The following is a 20,914-nucleotide window of genomic DNA, read 5'->3' on the forward strand; positions in this document are numbered from 1 at the left end:
ATAATTCTACAATTATCATGCTGCACAAGGAAAAATGAGATCAAAAAGGGAAAAATAAGGAAACAAAATTCAAACAAACAGCAACATCAAAAGTGAAACTACTATGTTGTTATCCACATTCAGTCCCCAAAGTTCTCTCTTTGGAGGCAGATGACTATCTCCCTCACAAGATTGTTGGAACTGGCCTGAATCATTTTGCTATTGAAAAAAACCACATCCATCAGAATTGATCAACTTATAATTTTGCTGTTGCTGTGTACAATGTTCTCTTATTCTACTCACTTCACTTGGCATCAGTTCATGTAAGTCTCTTTAGGCCTTTCTGAAATCATCATGCTGATTGTTTCTTACAGAAGAATTATATTTCATAAAATTCATATACAATAACGTATTCAGTCATTCTCCAACTGATGATTATCACCTAATTTCCAGTACCTTGCCACTACAAAAAAGGGCTGCTACAAACATTTTTGTACATATGGATCCTTTTCTCATTTTTATGATATCTTTGAGATAATGATCCAGTAGAGACATTGTTGGATCAAAGGGTATGCACAGTTTGATAGCCTTTTGGGCATAGTTCCATTGCTCTCCATAATGGTTGGATCAGTTCATAGCTCCAGCAAAAATGTATTAATGTCCCAGTTTTCCCATTAGCTAAGATGACAGGAAAAGTTAATGATAAATGTTGAAGGCAACATTTATCATTATTTCCTACCATCTTAGCCAATCTGAGAGGTGGGTAGTGGTACTGCACACTTGTCTTAAATTGCATTTCTCTGATCAATAGTGATTTAGAGCATGTTTTCATATCCTTTCCCCATTTATCAATTGAAGAATGGCTTGTTATCTTAAAAATTTGAGTCAATTATCTATATATTTTAGAAATGAGGCCTTTATCAGAAACTTTGGATATAAAACTTTTTCCCAGTTTACTACTTCCCTTTTAATCTTGTCTGCATTGATTTTGTTTTTATGAAACCTTTTTAACTTAATATAGTCAAAAATTTCCATTTTGTATCCTATATTTTACTCTAATTTTTCTTTGGCCACAAATGCCCTCCTTCTCCACAGATCTGAGAGGTAAACTATCCTTTGTTCTTCTAATTTGCTTATAGTTTCACTATATATCTAAATCATATACTTTTATTTTTGTTTGTTTTGTGAGGCAATTGGGGTTAAGTGACTTGCCTGGGACCACACAGCTAGTAAATGTCAATTCTCCAAGGCTGCATTTGGATCTGGCTTTTGAGCCAGTGCTCTATCCACTGTGCTACCTAGCTGCCTATTCCCTTACTTTTAAAAAGAGACTAGTTAAATATTTCTTGTTGTTTTTTTTCCTAGATAAGGCAAATATCTAAATTTCACTTATTTTTGCATAAAACTGTGTGGTATGCTTTTTAAACTGATTGTGGAGAGTATGATGTAGGATTTAGTCTTTGGCTTTGAGTTAATGGGGCATAGTTTCTTTGTCTGTGAAATGAGGACTTTAATGTACAAAGAGTAAGCTTACATGGAACAGGGTTGCCTTGGAGCTAAAATTATATGGGAAATAATTTGATTAATTATCTTTAGAAGTGCCATCAATTATGAGAGATTAGTGGGAAGAGAGAAGGAAAAGGAAACTGTCTCAAGTAGCTGGCAAAATTATAGATAAGCTTTAGGCACTTCTATTGAAACTGAACTGCTGCTGTTCTCTTACATAAATATCAATATTTGAACTGGTTTCTCCTTAGCTCTCTAGTTACTTCCTTAAAGCACTTTATAGTCATGCTTCCTGGCACACTTATACACTGTAGATAGAGCTGAGAATTGGTCTAACCATCCTGGAATGCAATTTCCAGTTACACTTAAGAAATACATAATCATTATATATGTAATATATAAGAATGATATAATCATTATATCTGTGACTATTGATTCAGCAATCTATTAGATATGTATTCTAAGGAACTCAAAGAAAAAGTTACCATACACACCAATGTATTCTAGATGGAGTTTTGGTAACAGCAAAGAACTGGAAACAAAATGTGTCTGTCAATGACTAAACAATTATGATTTATGCATATATACACACATATATCTATATCAGTAAAATCATTACAACGTAGAAAGAAGTTATAAATATGAAAAATTCAGAAAAGTTGAGAGTGTGTATAGTATAGCATATAGGGAGTTAAAATCAGTAACACTCAGGTACAAGTCTATATAGCTAAATGACTCTAGAAACACCATTATGCTCCTATAAGTTGCATAGTCCATTATCAACTGTAATGGTATGGAAAAGTAACCTATATCTATAAAGTTACAGATTCAGTTTTTTTTTTTTTTAATTAAGTGTTATATTTCAAAGGAACCAATGAAGAATATTTTACAAAATATTTGAGGTGGGCAACAAGGATGTGATTCAAGAATTTTCAAATTGCGTTTGGAAACATCTGTCTCTCAGGATTAATATTCAACTAACTGTTATTGAGCAGAAAACACACACACACACACACACACACACACACACACACACATACCAAGCATGAAAAACAGCTAAGGATTTAAAGTCCTACTTCAAAATATATTAGGAAAAAAAGTGTTTTCATTGCCAAAAGCATGTAGCCATGAGTTCTCAGGGGAAGAAGGATGGAGAAATCCTCTTCCCTGTCCACTGGAAAATCCCCAAGGAAAACTTGAAATTGACTGTGTTTCTACTCCAAAAAAAAGCTACTTCAAAAAAGATTCTGGAATCTCTCTATTTGCTGAAATTACAGACAACTGTGGACTGCTACTCTTGACTCAATCATTCATAATTTTAAATTTTTATACCCATCTTCAGAAATTATGCAAATTATTTAGCAAGGGGTCTTTAGCATATATCTCAGGTCAGAAATGCATATCAAGCTTCACAGGAAATGTCATCTCCTATAAACTCCATGAGACCAGGGACTACATTTCATGGATGTTTTTTGTATCCCTGAAGCCTATCACATTGTCTGACATGCAAGAAATATTTAATGAATGCTTGCTGATTCATAAATTGACTTTTACCTTTCACTATCCCATTGACTCTAGCATCCTGACCTGATTATTCCTAATAGTCATCTCATTGGATCCTGAATATCAAAATCACTGTTTTGATGTCAACAGCCTTGTTGGTGATATCTGTCTTCACTACACTTAGTAGGCGCTGGTGCTAATCAGACCACTACAGTCCTGTATCATTCAGCCTGTCCAGTCCGTGGAGGGAGAAAGAGAAGGACAGGAAAGATAGCAACTAATGCTGCTGCTCTGGGGGAAAAAAAAGCATTGCTAATGCCAGAAATCAGATATGCTAAGAACGGAGACATACTAAGGAAATTTTTTCAGCTATATATTTTTCCTGTTCTCCAACTGAATGTAGTCCCAATTTGGGATACCAGTGGAATAAATGATTAATCCAAATAGGTTTTAAGAAATTTAATATAATCTTGGGAGTATTTAAATTACTTCATATTGTCTTCTCAGCAGTCCTGTGAAGGAGCTTGTAGGAAACAGTCTAAATATTATGGGAGAAGGAAAACATTTCAGACAAAGATTGTGGAATCATTGCTAATGATAACTAGGGACAAATTGGTGTATAAGAGTGTCCAGAATAGAATGATGTCACTTAAGGTTTCCTAAATAGTTGTCAAAGCTCTACATTATGTTATTGCCAATGAATTAGACAAATATTTGTGTGGTTAGTTTCATGAGTATTTATTTTCAGGGTAACTTGGAAGTTATTTCATTAAAAGGCTACTGGCAATGTGAAGCCCAGACACATGGCTGAATTAGACACATGTGTAGGGCAAGAATTCATGTTATTATTTCCTCAAGAGTGTTTTATTTTTCATATTAACAAGCTAAAGCATTGACCATTAGTGATATGTCCTATTTTTGAGATAGCTGAGAACAGTGGCAATGATAAGAAATTCCTCATTCTGCTTAATGCTGTTGCCTTTCCTTTCTCATTTATATTTTTTTATCATATATGTGTGTGTATATATAGAGAAATATGTATATATAACATATATAAATACATATGTATATGATATGGAGGAAAATTGAAGCCAAAGACAGAAAGTCAACTTAACTGAGATACTTTCAGCCAGGACTCAAACACAGGTCTTATGACTATTAGACAATTTTATTTTTACCATTTCCACTACATTGTTTCTCCATGAAATTATTATCCTAATAATTTTTAACTCTCTGATTTTGCTTTTTTATTTTCCTTTTAAGATGTTTTTAAGAAATAAAGGCATTAAATCGTATTTTGCTTTTGTGAAGATCACAAACTCCAAAACTTAATAATTTCCATTTTAGAGATTAACAAACTGAGAGAAACATCAACTAAGTTACTTGATCAATTGATAAGGATCTATATCTGAATGTAGGAATCACTCGAAGAGGGAAGTTTTATCCATTGCATTTGTAAGAGAGCTGAGCCTAAAGTCAAAAAAACTTGAGTTCAAATTCCACTTCAAACATTTGAGAGCAGTGTGATTTTTGCTTAGTCACTTAGCCTGTCTGAATTTCCTCAGCCATCTTATTATAATAGCAATTATTTCACTGGTAAATATTGGTAAATAATGCTATTATTAATGTTGATAGATTAATTTTGATAAAGAATTTAGCACAGTTCTTGACACATAGTAGGAATTAATAAATATTTGTCCCCTCTTTCCTTCTCTGACTAGATGGCATTGTGAAAAACAGGCTAGATTTGGTGTCAAAGGATCTAGCTTTTAAATCTGACTCTATTGCTTGCTAATGACTTGAATTCTGATTCACCTTCATTTCTACCACTTAACACCCTCTGTTTCCTTCAAAACTGAACTTGATGTCAAAAATACTTTGGGTTAAATCCTGTCTCAGACATTTATTAGCTATATGACCCCTGCATGAGTCATTTGATCTCTCAGTCTTATATCTGTCATGCATAAAATGGGTATAATAACCAGCCCCTATCTCATAAAGTTGCTGTGAGAGTCAAAAAAATGCATAGTGCTTTATAAATGCTTGAAAGGCCATAGAAATGCTAGTAATTGTTGTCCTCATGCTTTCCTTTGCACTCTGCAAACCAAGAAGGTATCAAGGAGAAGGCACTGCAATGATACATCCTCCAGGTTTGCTTTGGGTCTCTCCAAATATTGGAAGAGCAGCTAGGAAATACAGTGAATAGAGTGCAGGTCAAGAGTCAAGAAGATGCTGCTTCCTTAATTCAAATCTGGCCTCAGACAATATTTAGCTGGGTGACCTTGGACAAGTCATGTCACCCTATTTGATTCAGTTTCCCTATCTGCAAAATGAGCTGGAGAAGGTAATAGCAAATCACTAGAGTATCTTTGCCAAGAATATTCCCAATTAAATCAGCTACTAAATAACATCTTGGTGAATAAAAGAGTGCTGGAATCACAAGAAGCGTGCCTTCAAATCTCAGGTTCCATTATTTATTTATCTTTCATAGATAAATAAGTATCTTTATTTGTTAAAGGAAGGTTTTGAACTTTGTGATCTTCATGTCCCTCCTAAAGCAAAATGCTTCAATCTCCTGCAAGCTGATCTCCTACCTAATCTCCAGACTGTAAGGAAAGAGGAAGTAAATAAGGTCTCTCATCTGACCATGTGTCTTCCTTCTTATTCTATCATTTACTCTTGCTTAACTTCTAGTCTCTACCAGGAAGAAGACTAATGGTCTTTCAACCAAAAATTAATTTATTCACATCCCAGTGATTATGAACCCTTCTAGATTATCACCTATACCCTATTCTCTATCCTCCACTATTACAATCATTATTCTCATTCCCCTCAACCCTCCCTCCCAGAAGTCCCAACTCAGCTGCTATCCATTCTTTCCAATGCATTCTCTGAAATACCTGTAACAAATTTGACTTCATCCTGAATATTTTTCCTCTCCTATTTCTTTCACCTTCTAACAGTCACTGAGATCTAGTTCCTCTTGGTGACACAATCTTCCTGTCCATCCTATACATTACTAGTTACATTTTCACCCATTGCTCTTAGTTAATTGGTTGAAAAAGAGAACTTGGACTACTCCTTGCTCCCTATTGCTATTTTTAGTTTTTCTCTTAATCTCTATCAGTTAGTCCCTTCTCCTTAATTAATGAAGTCCATGTTTACCACTCAAAATCCTGGTACTATTGTCTATTGTCTACAGACATCCAAGTCATTCCCCTTTCTTGCTCAATAAGTTCACTAACTGGCTCAAAATTTTTCTCTCCTTCCAGATTTTTCTCTCATATCATTTACAGTGACAGTTCCTAAATCACAGTAATCATTCATTCAGGTTTTTAATATACTCAGTTCTCAGGTCTTACTCTTCTACCCTACTTGAATCACACATGAAGATGGTCATAGCTTTGATCTCTTCAGAATCCATAAATACACTGCCTCTGTATTCAAAAATTCTGAAATCCTTTTATTTGACTACAATCTATTGTCTTTTGATTTGTCTTTCTGCCTTTCCTTACTAAGCCCTATCATTCATTCATGTTATAAAGACACAATTCATTATTCCACTCTGCATCTGCTGCTCTGCCAAGTTTCAACTCCATATAACAAGACTCCCCTCCCAGGATAACTCATCACTTTAAATTCACCACCATGATGCTAACTCAAACTTTGACTGACTCTACTTCCCCCAATCTCTTCTCTTCTCTCTTTGATCAGAAGACAGAGTACCAAACTCCTCCTTTCATTATATAAAGCAAAAACTGAACTCTCAAGTCACTCTGCTTTGCAAATGCTGTCTTGCCTAGTTGAAATCATGGAACAAGATGTCGTCCATAAAGTAACCCATTCTCATCCTCTTTCTCCTATGCCATTTTTTGGTTATTTCCCTCTTTGTATTATAAGATCCTTGGGTACAGGGACTATCTTTCATTTTTCATGTCCTAGCACTTATCACAGTGTTTGGAACATCTAAAAACTGGGTAAATGTTTTTAAATTGGATTTATTGGACTGGATTATGATCTCCAATTATTTGATCTCTCTCCCAATCCCAATCTCAACCCCTTCTCTACTCCTAATTTACTGCTAAATCATCCTTCAATATCTTTGTTTCATGAGATAGCCTTTTATTTTCCAGTTTAGAAAATGGAACCCATTACTTCATTGGCGAACTATTTCAGTTCTATACTGCTCTCCCCTCCTGAGTCCTTGATCCCCCTAAGTACATCACTGATTGTGATCTACAAAGCCTTACCCATGGGTCATTCCTACTATCTTCAAGCATTACTTCTACAAATGTGCTTCCAGGGTAAGGTGGACAAAAGCATACATCTTTTATAATTTGTGTTGCAAAGTCTCAACTGAGCCCTCACTGCTGATAGACAATTCTTTTATTTTTTATTTATCCCATTCTCCATAGTAGCTCTCCCATTCCTTTTCATTCTTCTTCAAACCTCTTATGACTTTCTTCTTTCCTCTTCAGACCTCCCCTTTCCAAATTCCCTTATTATCACCAAGATCAACAACATCATCACAGTCCCCAGACCCAAAACCTCAACTCCTCAATTCCTCACTATCTCTTCCTGTGACATTTCAGGGGCTTTGATTTTCCCTCTGTAATGTCTCATATATTCCTTCTTCTATCCTCTGATATACCTGGACTATTCCAATATTCTGCTTATAAATCTGCCTTCTTCAAGTCTCTTCCCACTTCAGTTCATGCCCCATTATCTACCAAAATGATTTCCCCTTGAATTGGTCCAACCAGTTCACCTCTCTACTCAAAAAGATCCACTGGCTCCCTCTCCACTCTAAGTTTAAATTCAAAATTATTTGGTGTTCAGAGTTTTTGGTAACCAGGCACCCCTTAATTGATAACCTTTCTAGGCTTTTTAATACCTTACTCTTGGAAAATACTTTTGATAAAGTTATACTGGTATACACAAATAAGACACTTCATCTATCAGTTCAGAGTATCTTCTCTAGCATGAAGGACCATATTTAGAATGCTTTCCTTCCTGGTTTTTAGCTATTACATTCCCTCAGTTTCATCAATGTCCAACTAAAATTCCATTTCCTACAAAAAGTCTTTCCTAATTTTAATGCCTTCCCTCTTTTAATTATTCCTTACTTTTCTTATATATAGGTTTTTTTATATTTTTGTCTTCTCTATTACATTGTGATCTACTTGAGGCAATGATTGTCTTTTGCATCTTTTTGTATCTGCAATTCTTAATGACAGAGATATAATAAGTGCTTAATAAATTCTTATTGACTGATTTCTGGAAAGAGTTTTTTGAGGAGAGGGGGAGCAGAAGAGGAGGATACATGGGGCTTAGAGTTTCAAGAATTAGTTCACAGATGTATCCTGTGTCTTTAAAACATATGAGGAAATTTTTCTTGGACTTTAGGAGAGGAGCCTTTTGTCACCTTCAAAGGTCATTTCCTGTTTCAGAAAAAAAAAACAGTAGGATAGATCCATTTATGAAACAAAGAAAGCTCTTAATAAATTTTATCTTAAAATTTCAATTCTATCTAGCTTATCAGAATCTCTTTAGTTCCTACTGTGCTATTCAATTTGCTAACCACCCTGTCAAACTTTTTATTCTCAGAACATTTGATAAGCACATTGCTCTATTTTTACTCAATTCATAAACTTCTGAATAGGACAATACCATAGAATACTTAGCATGTAATTACAAAGCCTATGGCAACGCCTCTTCTTTATAACTATATCATATTTTTTTAATTTTTAAAATTAATTTTATAATTATAACTTTTTTGACAGTACATATGCATGGGTAATTTTTTTTATAATATTATCCCATTGCACTCACTTCTGTTCCGAATTTTCCCCTCCTTCCCTCTACCCCCTCCCCTAGATGGCAGGCAGTCCCATACATGTTAAATATGTTATAGTATATCCTAGATACAATATATGTGTGCAGAACTGAATTTCTTGTTGTAGAGGAAGAATTGGATTCAGGTAAAAAATAACCTAGGAAGAAAAATAAAAATACAAACAATTTATACTCATTTTTCAATGTTCCTTCTCTGCATGTAGCTGATTCTGTCCATCATTGATCAATTGGAACTGAATTAGATCTTGTCTTTGTTGAAGATATCCACTTCCATCAGAATACATCCTCATACAGTATTGTTGTTGAAGTGCATAATGATCTCCTGGTTCTGCTTATTTCACTCAGCATCAGTACATGTAAGACTCTCCAAGCCTAATTTCTGCTATGCTAATTTCCAGTTTTCCCAGCAGTTTTTGTCAAATAATGAATTCTTATCCCAAAAGTTGGGATCTTTGGGTTTGTCAAACACGAGATTGTTATAGTTATTCACTATTTTGTCCTATGAACCTAACCTATTCCACTGATCAACTAGTCTATTTCTTAGCCGATACCAAATGATTTTGGTGTCTGCTGCTTTATAATATAGTTTTAGATCAGGTACAGCTAGGCCACCTTCATTTGATTTTTTTTATTATTAATTCCTTTGAAATTCTCAATCTTTTGTTCTTCCATATGAATTTTGTTGTTATTTTTTCTGGGTAATTAAAATAGTTTCTTGAGAATCTGATTGGTATAGCACTAAATAAATAGATTAGTTTAGGGAGTATTGTCATATTTATTAAATACATTCAACCTATCCAAGAACACAATATTTTTCCAATTATTTAAATCTGACTTTATTTGTGTAGAAAGTGTTTTGTAATTTTTCCCATATAATTCCTGACTTTCCTTTGGGTAGATAAAATTCCCAAATATTTTATACTATCGATATTATTTTGAATGGAATTTCTCTTTTTATCTCTTGTTGTTGGATTTTGTTGGTGATGTATAAAAATGCTGAGAATTTATGTGGATTTATTTTGTATCTTGCAACTTTGCTAAAGTTATGAATTATTTCTAATAGCTTTTCAGTAGAATATCTGGGGTTCTTTAAGTATACCATCATATCATCTACAAAGCGTGATTGTTTGGTTTCCTCATTACCTACTCTAATTCTTGTAATCTTTTTCTTGACTCTTATTGCTGAGGCTTGAATTTTTAATACAATATTGAATAGTAATGGTGTTAGTGGGCAATCTTGCTTCACTCCTGATCTTACTGGGAAAGGTTCCAGTTTATCCCCATTACATAGGATGCTTGCTGATGATTTTGAATATATGTTCTTGACTATTTTAAGGAATAGTCCATTTATTCATATACTTTCAAATGTTTTTATTAGGAATGGATGTTGGATTTTGTCAAATGCTTTTTCTGCATCTATTGAAATGATCATATGGTTTTTGTTAATTTGGTTATTGATATAGTAAATTATGCTAATAGTTTTCCTAATATTGAACCAGCCCTGCATTCCTGGTATAAATCCTACTTGGCCATAGTATATTATCCTGGGCATGATTTTTGGTAATCTTTTTGCTAATATTTTATTTAAGATTTTAGCATCAATATTCATTAGGGAGATTGATCTATAATTTTATTTCTCTGTTTCCAACCTACCTGGTTTAGGTATCAGTACCATGTCTGTGTCATAAAAGGAATTTGGCAGGACTCCTTCAATCCCTATTTTTTTCAAATAGTTTATATAACACTGGAGTTAATTGTTCTTTAAATGTTTGGTAGAATTCACATGTAAATCCTGAAGATTTTTTCTTAGGGAAATGGTTAATAGCTTGTTCTATTTCTCTAAGATGGGACTGTTTAACCAATTTACTTCTTCCTCTGTTAATTTGGGCAAGCTATATTTTTGAAGGTATTCTTCCATTTCATTTAAGTTATCGAACTTATTGGCATAAAGTTGGGCAAAGTAACTCCTAATTATTGCTCTAATTTCCTCTTCATTAGTGGCAAGTTCTCCCTTTTCATTTTTAAGACTGACAAATTGATTTTCCTCTTTCCTTTTTTTAATCAGATTTACTAAGGTTTTGTCTATTTTGTTGTTTTTTTCATAGAACCAACTCTTAGTTTTATTAATTAATTAAAATTTTTTTAACTTTCAGTTTTATTAATCTCTCCTTTTATTTTTAGAATTTCAAGTTTCGTGGTTGTCTGGGGGTTTTTAATTTGTTCCTTTTCTAGCATTTTTAGTTACAGGCCCAATTCATTGACCTTCTCTTTCTCTATTTTATGCAAGTAGGCTTGAAGAGATATAAAATTTCCCCTTATTACTGCTTTGGCTGCATCCCACACATTTTGGTATAAGGTCTCATTATTGTCATTTTCTTGGGTGAAGTTATTAATTATATCTATGATTTTCCATTTCACCCAATCATTCTTTAGTATGAGATTTAGTTTCTAATTATTTTTGGTCTCTTTTCCCCTGACTTTTATTGAATGTAATTTTCATTGTATCAAGGTCTAAAAAGGATGCATTTACTATTTCTGCTTTACTGCATTTGAGTTTGAGGTTTTTATGTCCTAATATATGGTCAATTTTTGTATAGGTTCCATGAACTGCTGAGAAGAAAGTGTACTCCTTTCTTTCTCCATTTAGTTTTCTCCAAAGATCTATCATTGCTAACTTTTCTAGGATTCTATTTACCTCTTTGACTTGTTTCTTATTTATTTTGTGGTTTGATTAATCTAATTCTGAGAGTGCAAGGTTGCCACTATTATGGTTTGCTGTCTATTTTTTCTTGCAGCTCTCTTAATTTGTCTTTTAAGAATTTAGATGCTACACCACTTGGTGGATATATGTTTAATATTGATTTTGCTTCATTATGCTACCATTTAGCAGATATAGTGCCCTTCCTTATCTCTTTTAATTAGATCAGTTTTTGCTTTTGCTTAATCTGAGATCATGATGGCTACTCCTACTTTTTTGGTTTCACCTGAAGCATAGTAGATTCTGCTCCAACCTTTTACCTTTACTCTGTATGTATCACCCTGTTTCAGGTGTGTTTCCTGTAAACAACATATTGTAGGATTCTGGCTTGTAATCCAGTCTGCTAACCACTTCCTCTTTATGGGGGAGTTTACCCCATTCACATTTATGGTTAAAATGATTAATTCTGTATTATTTGCCATCTTGTTAACCCCTGCTTATGCTTTTCTCCTTTCCTTCCTCCTTACCCCCCTTCCCCAGTATTAAACTTGTGAGCACCATTTGCTTCTCACAGCCCTCCCTTTTTAGTATCCCTCCTCCACTTTAGACTTCCTCCCCCATTTTACCCCTTTTCCTCACAATTTCCTTATTCCCTTCCCCTTAGCTTACTCCTTCCCTTTTCACTTTTCCTCTCCCACTTTTCAATGAAGTTGAAGGAGTTTCACCATAAATCTAATATGTCTATATTTTTCTCTTTAAGCCAATTCTGATGAGAATATTATACACACTATTTTCATCCCCCTCCATTCTTTCTCTCAGATATAATAGGTTACCTTTGCCTCTCATGAGATGTAGTACCACCACTTTGCCCTTTTTTCTGGTATAATTTCCTTTCCACCTCTAGTTTCTAGAATAAATTATACATGTGTTCCTTATACATCTTTATGGTAGAAATATAGTTCTCAAGATTTCTTTTTACCTTTTTAGAAATCTCTTTAGTTCTATATTTGGAGATCAAACTTTTTGTTTAGATCTGGTTTTTTCATCAAGAATAGATGGAATTCACTTATTTTGTTGAATGTCCATCTTCTTCCCTGAAAAAAAGATGCTCATTTTTACTGGGTAAGTTATTCTTGGCTGCATACCAAGTTCCCTAGCCTTTCGGAATATCAAATTCCAGGCACTTCGATCCTCTAATGTGGACACTGCTAGATCCTGGGTAATGCTTATTGTGGCTCCTCCATATTTGAGTTAATTTTTTTCTAGTAGCTTGCACTATTTTTTGCTTTGTCTGATGGTTCTGGAATTTAGCCACTATATTTCTTAGCGTCTTGATTTTAGGGTCCCTTTCAGTATGTGATTGATGAAGTCTTTCAATTAATATTTTACCCTCTATTTCTAAAACATCTGGGCAGTTCTCTTTGATACTTTCCTGGATAATAGTGTCCAGGCTCTTTTTTTTCATCATATTTTTCAGGGAGACCAATATTTGTCAGAGTGTCTCTCCTATATCTATTTTCCAGGTCTGTTGTTTTCCCAAGAAGGGAAGCACAACAAAGCAATGTAATATGGTGAATAAAGGAGCTGGGCTTGGAAGAAAAATGTACATGAAGAAAAATGGTTAAGTATTAGTTCCATATAACTAGCTATGTGATCCTTGTTAAGCCACTTCTTTTTAAGAACTTCAGTTTTTTCATCTTTCAGATGGGGACACCTATTTCACAGGGCTCTTGTAAAGTTTAAATACTATAGACATGGAAACTTTTTAGGATTCTTTCTTGAGTCCATCATGTAAAGAATACCTAAATGAGGAATAAGATACATACATAAATAATACAAATCTATGTAAGATGCATGCCAATAGCCGGGTGCAAAAGAAGTGAAGTGGATTTGGAGGAAGAAAAGATCAATCTTAGCTGGAGTAAGATGAGAAAAGACTTGTATGAGAGGAGATCATTAAAGTTATATTTATAGGATCTACTTCAATCCTATAAATTTTTATAAAGTGCTCTAAATTTATATAAGTTATTATGTTAATTTCTGGAGTTACAAAATCAAAGTGAAAACAATCTCTGCATACTCAGCAATTGTATTCTATTGGAGGAAAAAGCAAATCTACAGAGATCAGTACACACAAAAATATTTGAGATTAGAAAGGACCAATAACAAACTAGTATTTGTTATTTTAAAAGTTTGTTTTAGGCAGGAGATTGTACCAGAAATGAAATGGAAAAGAAATTAGAGATTCTACCAGTGGAGGTGAGAAGTAAATATATTATAATAATCAGCAATAACCCAGGAAAAGGGAAGGAGGCAGTTGGTGGAAGAGCAAGTAGGCCAGAAAGAAGGGCTGCTCGGCAGAAGGAAAAATGTGAGCAAAATCATAGAAGGTAGAAAGCACACACAATGTTCCAGGTCATTAGCCTAACCTGGTTTAAGCACATTAATCAGAAGGATATGGTCCATGGAGACAAGTTGGTGTCAGAAAAAGAGTATAGAGTATAAGAGAGTGGGAAAGTATTTTTGATCCAGTATCTAAGAGGATCTATTTATATCTAGAAAAAATGTTAGAGTTCATAAAAACCATCTTCCCTTATTTTAAAGATGAGGAAACAGACTAATAGAAGGCATCTCATTCAAAGCTATATAAGCAATTGATAGATTCTTTGACTCTGGGTCCAATATTACAATCCTTCTGCCTTCATGTATGATAACATTACAGGTAGGTAATTACATTAGAAATTAATTAAAACACTACAGAAATTAATTTGATTGAACTATTGTAAAATACAAGATACTTGATCTACAACTAGAAAGGACTTTAGGCAAACTTCCTCAGAATTGTTAAGTGACTGGCCTCATTGATTACAGATGGTTAGAAGAAGGCCTGGGATTCAGACCTATCTCTTTTGATGAGATCTTTTTGTACTGTACCACACTCCTCTGTTTGTAGGAGTCAATATTTTTTCTCTCTGTTTTTCTTACCAAGAATAGGAAACTCAAGATAAGAAAAGTAATGAAGAAAAAGCAGCAAAGAGAAGGTAAGAGGCAATCCACTGTGATCTCTCTCTCTCTCTCTCTCTCTCTCTCTCTCTCTCTCTCTCTCTCTCTCTCTCTCTCTCTCTCTCTCTCTCTCTCTCTCTCTCTCTCCACACACACACACACACACACACACACACACACACACACACACACACACACACGTAATAACAGAACACAGGGCTTAGAATCAAAAAGCTTCATCTTCCTGAAATTAAATGCAGCCTTAGAAACTCACTATGTGACCCTGGGCAAGTTAATTAACTCTATTTGTCTCAGTTTCCACGTCTGTAAAATGAGGTGGAGAAGGAAATGGCAAGTCACTTCAGTGACTTTGCCCAAAACAAAACAAAACAAAATAAAACATGAAGAGTTGAAAAACCTGAAAGCGATATTAAAAACACTCAAGTATATAGTATGTATATGTATATATATATATATATATATATAAAATCTTCAATCCATTTATTTGGACACAAGCTTCCTGTCAAAGGTTGGTACATATCTACTTCAGTGCCTCAGAGGTTGTATCTGAAGGAAAAGGGAAATAAATTCAACAGCTTAGGTCAAAGTATTAGCTCTATCATTATTAGGTAGCTCACAGAGACATTAATAACTGGGACAGGCTGGTGTCGTTAAAGAAAGCTGTGGAAACCTGAACTCAGTTCTGGCTTGATTGCTAGTCTCCTCTCTCAGGGAGTCAAAGCTTAAAGGGCTTTGGGGATTATTTAGTTTAATAGTTTTATTTCATAAATAATGAAAATGAGACTCAGAGAAAAACAAAAACTTGTCCCTAAGATTCTGAAACTATGTAAAACTATGTTTGAGTCTTGACTCTATCAATAAATCTTAGATAAGTATTCATTTGTCATGATGATAATTTAGCCTGAATATAAATATCATTATCTTCATTTTACCAATGGTGAAAGTATTGTTACGAAGATAGCACTTGTTAGCTCTTCATAAATTTAAGCATAATTAATTATGATAGTATTAAGTCTAAAAGAGCACATTGTAGTAGAAGGTATGAATTTGGAGTCTGAGACCCTGAGTTAGAATATTGGCTTGCTGTTTACTTTATGACCTGAAGTAAGGGCCCTCATCTCTCTGGACCTGAGTTTCCTCTGATATAACATGACTGGGTTGCAGTAAATGCAAGCTCTAATGTCCTTATGATGTTCTCCTTAAGACTATTAAGGTGAAACAATCTTGAGAAGGAGGTGCCTTTTTATTCTAGGCATGAGCGACATCTAGTGTTCATTACTAATTAGAACGAAGGTTGGCCAGTATGATTATAAAAGCATTGTTAACATCTGATGTTTCTATAGAACATTAAGGTTCCAAAGCATTTTCCTTTAAATGATACAGGCAGGCAAAGTGTGAAATTAAGGTAAAAATGTCTTATTTTCTTAATGCCAATATAGGAAGACGGGGAATTCCCCAGAATATACTTCATTCTGTCAACAGAAAAGTCTGTAATACATCAAGCACCAAGATATAATGGAAAAAATACTGCATTGGGAAAATCGGATTCTAGTTTTGATTCTTCCACCAACTTGTCCTGTGATCTGGAACCAGTCATTTTGCCTCTCTGAACTTCAATTTCCTCATTTATAAGGATCAGACAACCTATAGACACCCTGTTTCCTAGATTATTGGAAGTGAAAACATGTAGACAATGTTCCAAGTGCTGGACTTCTTGTCAAGAAGTGTTGATTTCTAATCCTTATCATCTGTATAACAAATAACAAGGTATCAATCTTCTGAAGCCCAATTTCTTTCTCTTTAAAATCAAGATAATACTTCTAGAACCACCTGGCAGGACTATTGTAAGGCTAAAATGAAATGATATCTGGAAAATAGTTCATGTTTGTGTATGTATTCAAACACCTACATCTATATATAATATGTATGTGTGTGTATATATATATATGTATATATGTATGTATATGTATATTTCAAATATATCTATATCTATAGCTAGCTATATATCTCTGCTATATATCTATCTTGAATTTTGGGAGACATTGTAGGGAAATATCTATATCTATATGTATGTATGTATGTATTTCATCTACACCCTCCAGAGTGATTATGGATATTTCTATAGATGGAGATATCTCCCCCAAGTATATTCTGTAACAAAAATCTTAATGCAGTCTTTGTGCACATTTTTCTAGATAGATGTGTATATAGATGAATAAATGTATATATGTGCATATATGTATGTATATAATGGAATATAGTGAGAAATATATAGAGAATATATGTAGAGAAATATAATAGAGAAATATATAGAGTGAGAATATAGAGAAAGGGGGTGGCATAGTCAAACTTGAACTTAGAAATACAGTTTTGAAATATGTGCTTAAGATAGACTTCAAAAGACAGAATCTTGAGGAAAGGAAACTAGCAAGTAATAGCAAAACTAAAAAAATTAAAACTAAAAAATAGCAAAAAAAAAAAAAAAAAAAAGAGATTAGGAGGACCTTAACTAAGGTGAAGGCTATGTGAATAGTGAGATGGAGATATGTAAAAGAGATAGAAGTGATAAAATTTGTCAATTGATTGGCCAATGATGAGAAGAAAGAATGGCACTACAGGTGGTAATGTTCATGCCTATAATGATTATGATTTCCTTGGCGTAAGTGAAAAGTGAAAAGAAGGGCAAAAGTTTGAGCAAGATGAATTCTACTTTGGACATGTTCAGTTTGAGATACTGTGCATCCAGTTTGAATGATCCAATAGGCAGCTGGTGATACCAGAGTTGAGCCCAGAGGAAAGACGAATTCTGGGTAGATAAAAGTTTTCCATAGATATGACCATTAGTTTCTTGTGGGCTGATATCTTCAAAAGAAAGCATCTAGATAGAGAAGAGATGAATATGTTCCTAGAAGGTGGGAATAAGCTCACACTTAGGGAGTATAACATCAATAATGTTCTAACAAAGAAAACTAAGACAATGTGGTCAGACAGCAGTAAATGGAACCAAGCAAGAACAATGCCACAAAAAAGTAAAAACCCAGACCAATAAAGGACTTTAAAAGCCCAACAGATATGTTTATATTTTATTATGATGATAATAAGTAGTTAGATGACATGGCTCAGACCTGTATTTTAGAAAGATAATCTTTTCTAATATTCTGAACCTTTTTTAAATTTTGTTTTCTCAATTATCTGTAAAAGCACTTTTAAACATTCATTTTTCATAACTTTTGCATTACAAATTCTCTTTCCCAATTTCTTCCTTGAAAGGACCTGGATTTTGAGATAGACTTTATATTGCAATCATGTAAAATATATTTCTCCAATTAGCAAATAACACAGATAAAAAATAAAGAAGGAAAGGAAAAGAAGTATGTTTTGATTTCCATTTACCCATAAGTTTTTCTTCTGGAGGTAGATTACATTTTTCATCATTAGTTCTTTGGAATTGTCTCTGATGACTTTATTCCTGAAAATAGCTGTCATTCACAGTACATCATCTTATAATATTGCTATTACTGTGCTCAAGGATCTCCTGGTTCAGCATGTTTCATTTTGCATCAATTCATATAATTCTTCCCATCCTGTTCATCATTTCTTATAGCACAATAGCATTCATCATAATAATTTGCTACAACTTGTTCAGATGTTCTCTGATTGATGACATTCTTTCATTTTCTAATACTTTGTCTTCACAAAAAAGCTGCTATAAATATTTTTGTATACTTAGGATTTTATCTCTTTTTTTGATCTTTTTAGGATACAAACCTAATCATAGAAGTGTTTTATCAAAAGTTATGTAGTTGTATAGCCTTCTGAGCCTAGTTCCAAATTATTCTCCAAAATTGTTGAATCGGTTCTTTTTTGTCATATTAACCGATGTAAGGTGATACCTCAGAGTTGCTTTAATTTGTATTTCTCTAATGAATATTAACTCAAAGCATTTCTTATGTGATTATAGATAGCCTTGATTTCCTCTTCTGAAAACTGCTTTTGACTTTTTTAGTTTTTGAGTCAGTTCCTTATATATTTGAGAAACTAGAACTTTATTAGAGAAAGTTGCTGAAAAAATTTCCCCCTTTTCCTGCTTTTCTTCTAATCTTGGCTACATTGGTTGTGCAAAATCTTTTTTAATTTAATGTAATCAGAGTTACTCATTTTCCATTTTTTAATGTGCTCTCAATTAATTTGCTCTCAATTAATAATGCTCTAAATTAAATTGAATAAATCTCAATTTAAAGATATAATTTTTCCTAAGTATTGCTTTGACTGAATTCCATTAATTTTGTTATATTGTCTCATTATTGTCAAATTCTTTAATTTAAATTTTGATATGATATTTTTTCTTTGACATTCTTAGGATTCAGTTATTTAGATTTTAATTAATCCACCTACATAGAACTTTATCGAACATAATATTTAGTGCAAATTGATCTGAATGTGATACATTTAATATATTTTTTGTTTTTTACATTTGGTTGTGAAGTTTTTATGCTCTAATACCAGATCAGTTTTTAAGAATGTACCATATGCAGCTGAGAAAAACATGTGCTACTTTCTATTTCTATTCAGTTTTCTCTAGGGATATATCATATCTAACTTTTATAAAATTCTATTAATTACCTTAAATTCTTTCTTTTTTTAATTTAGATTGAAGTAATTCAGATATAAGAATGTTGAGGCTTTTTACTCTCATAATATTGTAGTCTATTTCTTCCTTTAACTCATCTTTTGGATGCTATACTATTGAGTACATGTGTTTAGTATTGATATTACTCCATTGTCTATAGTACCTTTTAGCTAAATATAATTTTCCTGCATATTTCTTTTAATTAGATTTAATTTGCCCTTGATTTGTCTGAAATCATGATTATTAACTTATTTTTTTTATCTCACCTAAAGCATTCAAATGTAGATCATTATTTACTCTTGAGTGTTTCTCTATTCTAAATATATATTTCCTCTGGGAAAAGAATAAAAAAAAAAAGCTTTGGATTATGGTTTCTAAGGCAGTCTGCTATCCATTCCATTTTATGGATGAGTCATTCCATTCTCATTCATTCACATTCACAATTTCTCTCTCTCTTTCTCCCTCTTCTCTCTCTCTCCTTCTTTTCCTTTCTCATCCTTTCTCTCCCTATCCCTTCTGTACCTCTTTAAAAATCAATTTCCTTCTGATCACTGCCATTCTTTATCAATCCCTCCTTTAGCATTCTTTATCAATCCCTCCTTTAGCATTCTCCTACTTTCCTGTTCAATAAGATACATCTTTATACCCCACTGAGTGTGTATGTTATTCCCTCTTTGAACTAAATTCAATGAGAGTGAGGTTCAAGCATTTTCTCACACCACCTTCTATTTCCTACTTATTGTAAAACTCTTCTTTGTGTATTTTTTTCTATGTGAGATAATTTTCTTCATTTCACCTCTCCTTTCTTTTCTAGTATAACCCTCTTTTTCACTTCTTAATGTTTTTATATCATCCCATCATAATGAACTGATGCCCATAGCTTATGTATTTAACTCTTCTAACTACTCTAATAACGATAAGGTTCTTATAAATATGATCTTCCCATGAGAAATGTATACAGCTTAACTTTGCTGAATCCCATATGATTTCCATTTCATCTTTACTTTTTTATGTTTTTCTTGTTTTCTATTGGAAAGTCAATTTTTTAAATTCAGTTGGTCTTTTTATCAGTAATACTTTAAAGTCCTCTATTTTATTAAATATATTTTCCCTCTGAAAGATTAAACTCAGTTTTGCTGTCTAAATTACTTGAACTTTAAAAGCCTCATATTCATCAACTGCAAAATGAAACAGAGAGTCTAGATCTATAGTGTCAAATTCAAATAGAAACTGGTAGTAACTTATTCATATAATTATCCTTACAGACCACATATTGACTTACTTTTAAAATGGAATATTATCTGTATTATCCATGCTTATTATCTATGTTGTTTTACATTATATATTTTATATTTGTATATATTTTATTAAATAATTCCCAATACATTTTAATCTGATTCAGTTGGGAGCATTGTGGCCTGCACAAGTATATTGGTCATATATTTGACATCTCTGATGTAAACGATCTCTAAGGTCACACATACCCCACCCTAAACTCTATATATGATTTGATAGTAGATTATTTTTCTTCCCAGTCACACAATTAATGAAAGAAATAGGAAAAATATATGGTTTCATCTGATTTTTAATAAATTTAAAACAAAATGTGCCTTTATAGATTTCTGTCCAACTAGATGTCTCCCCAGAATGAATTGAGATTATAATATGTAAGTACAGAAAACTTTTTTCAGTGATCCCCTGAAAAGCATCAACCTGGA

This window comes from Sminthopsis crassicaudata, chromosome 2 (assembly GCF_048593235.1).
Source record: "Sminthopsis crassicaudata isolate SCR6 chromosome 2, ASM4859323v1, whole genome shotgun sequence".
Lineage (NCBI taxonomy): Eukaryota > Metazoa > Chordata > Mammalia > Dasyuromorphia > Dasyuridae > Sminthopsis > Sminthopsis crassicaudata.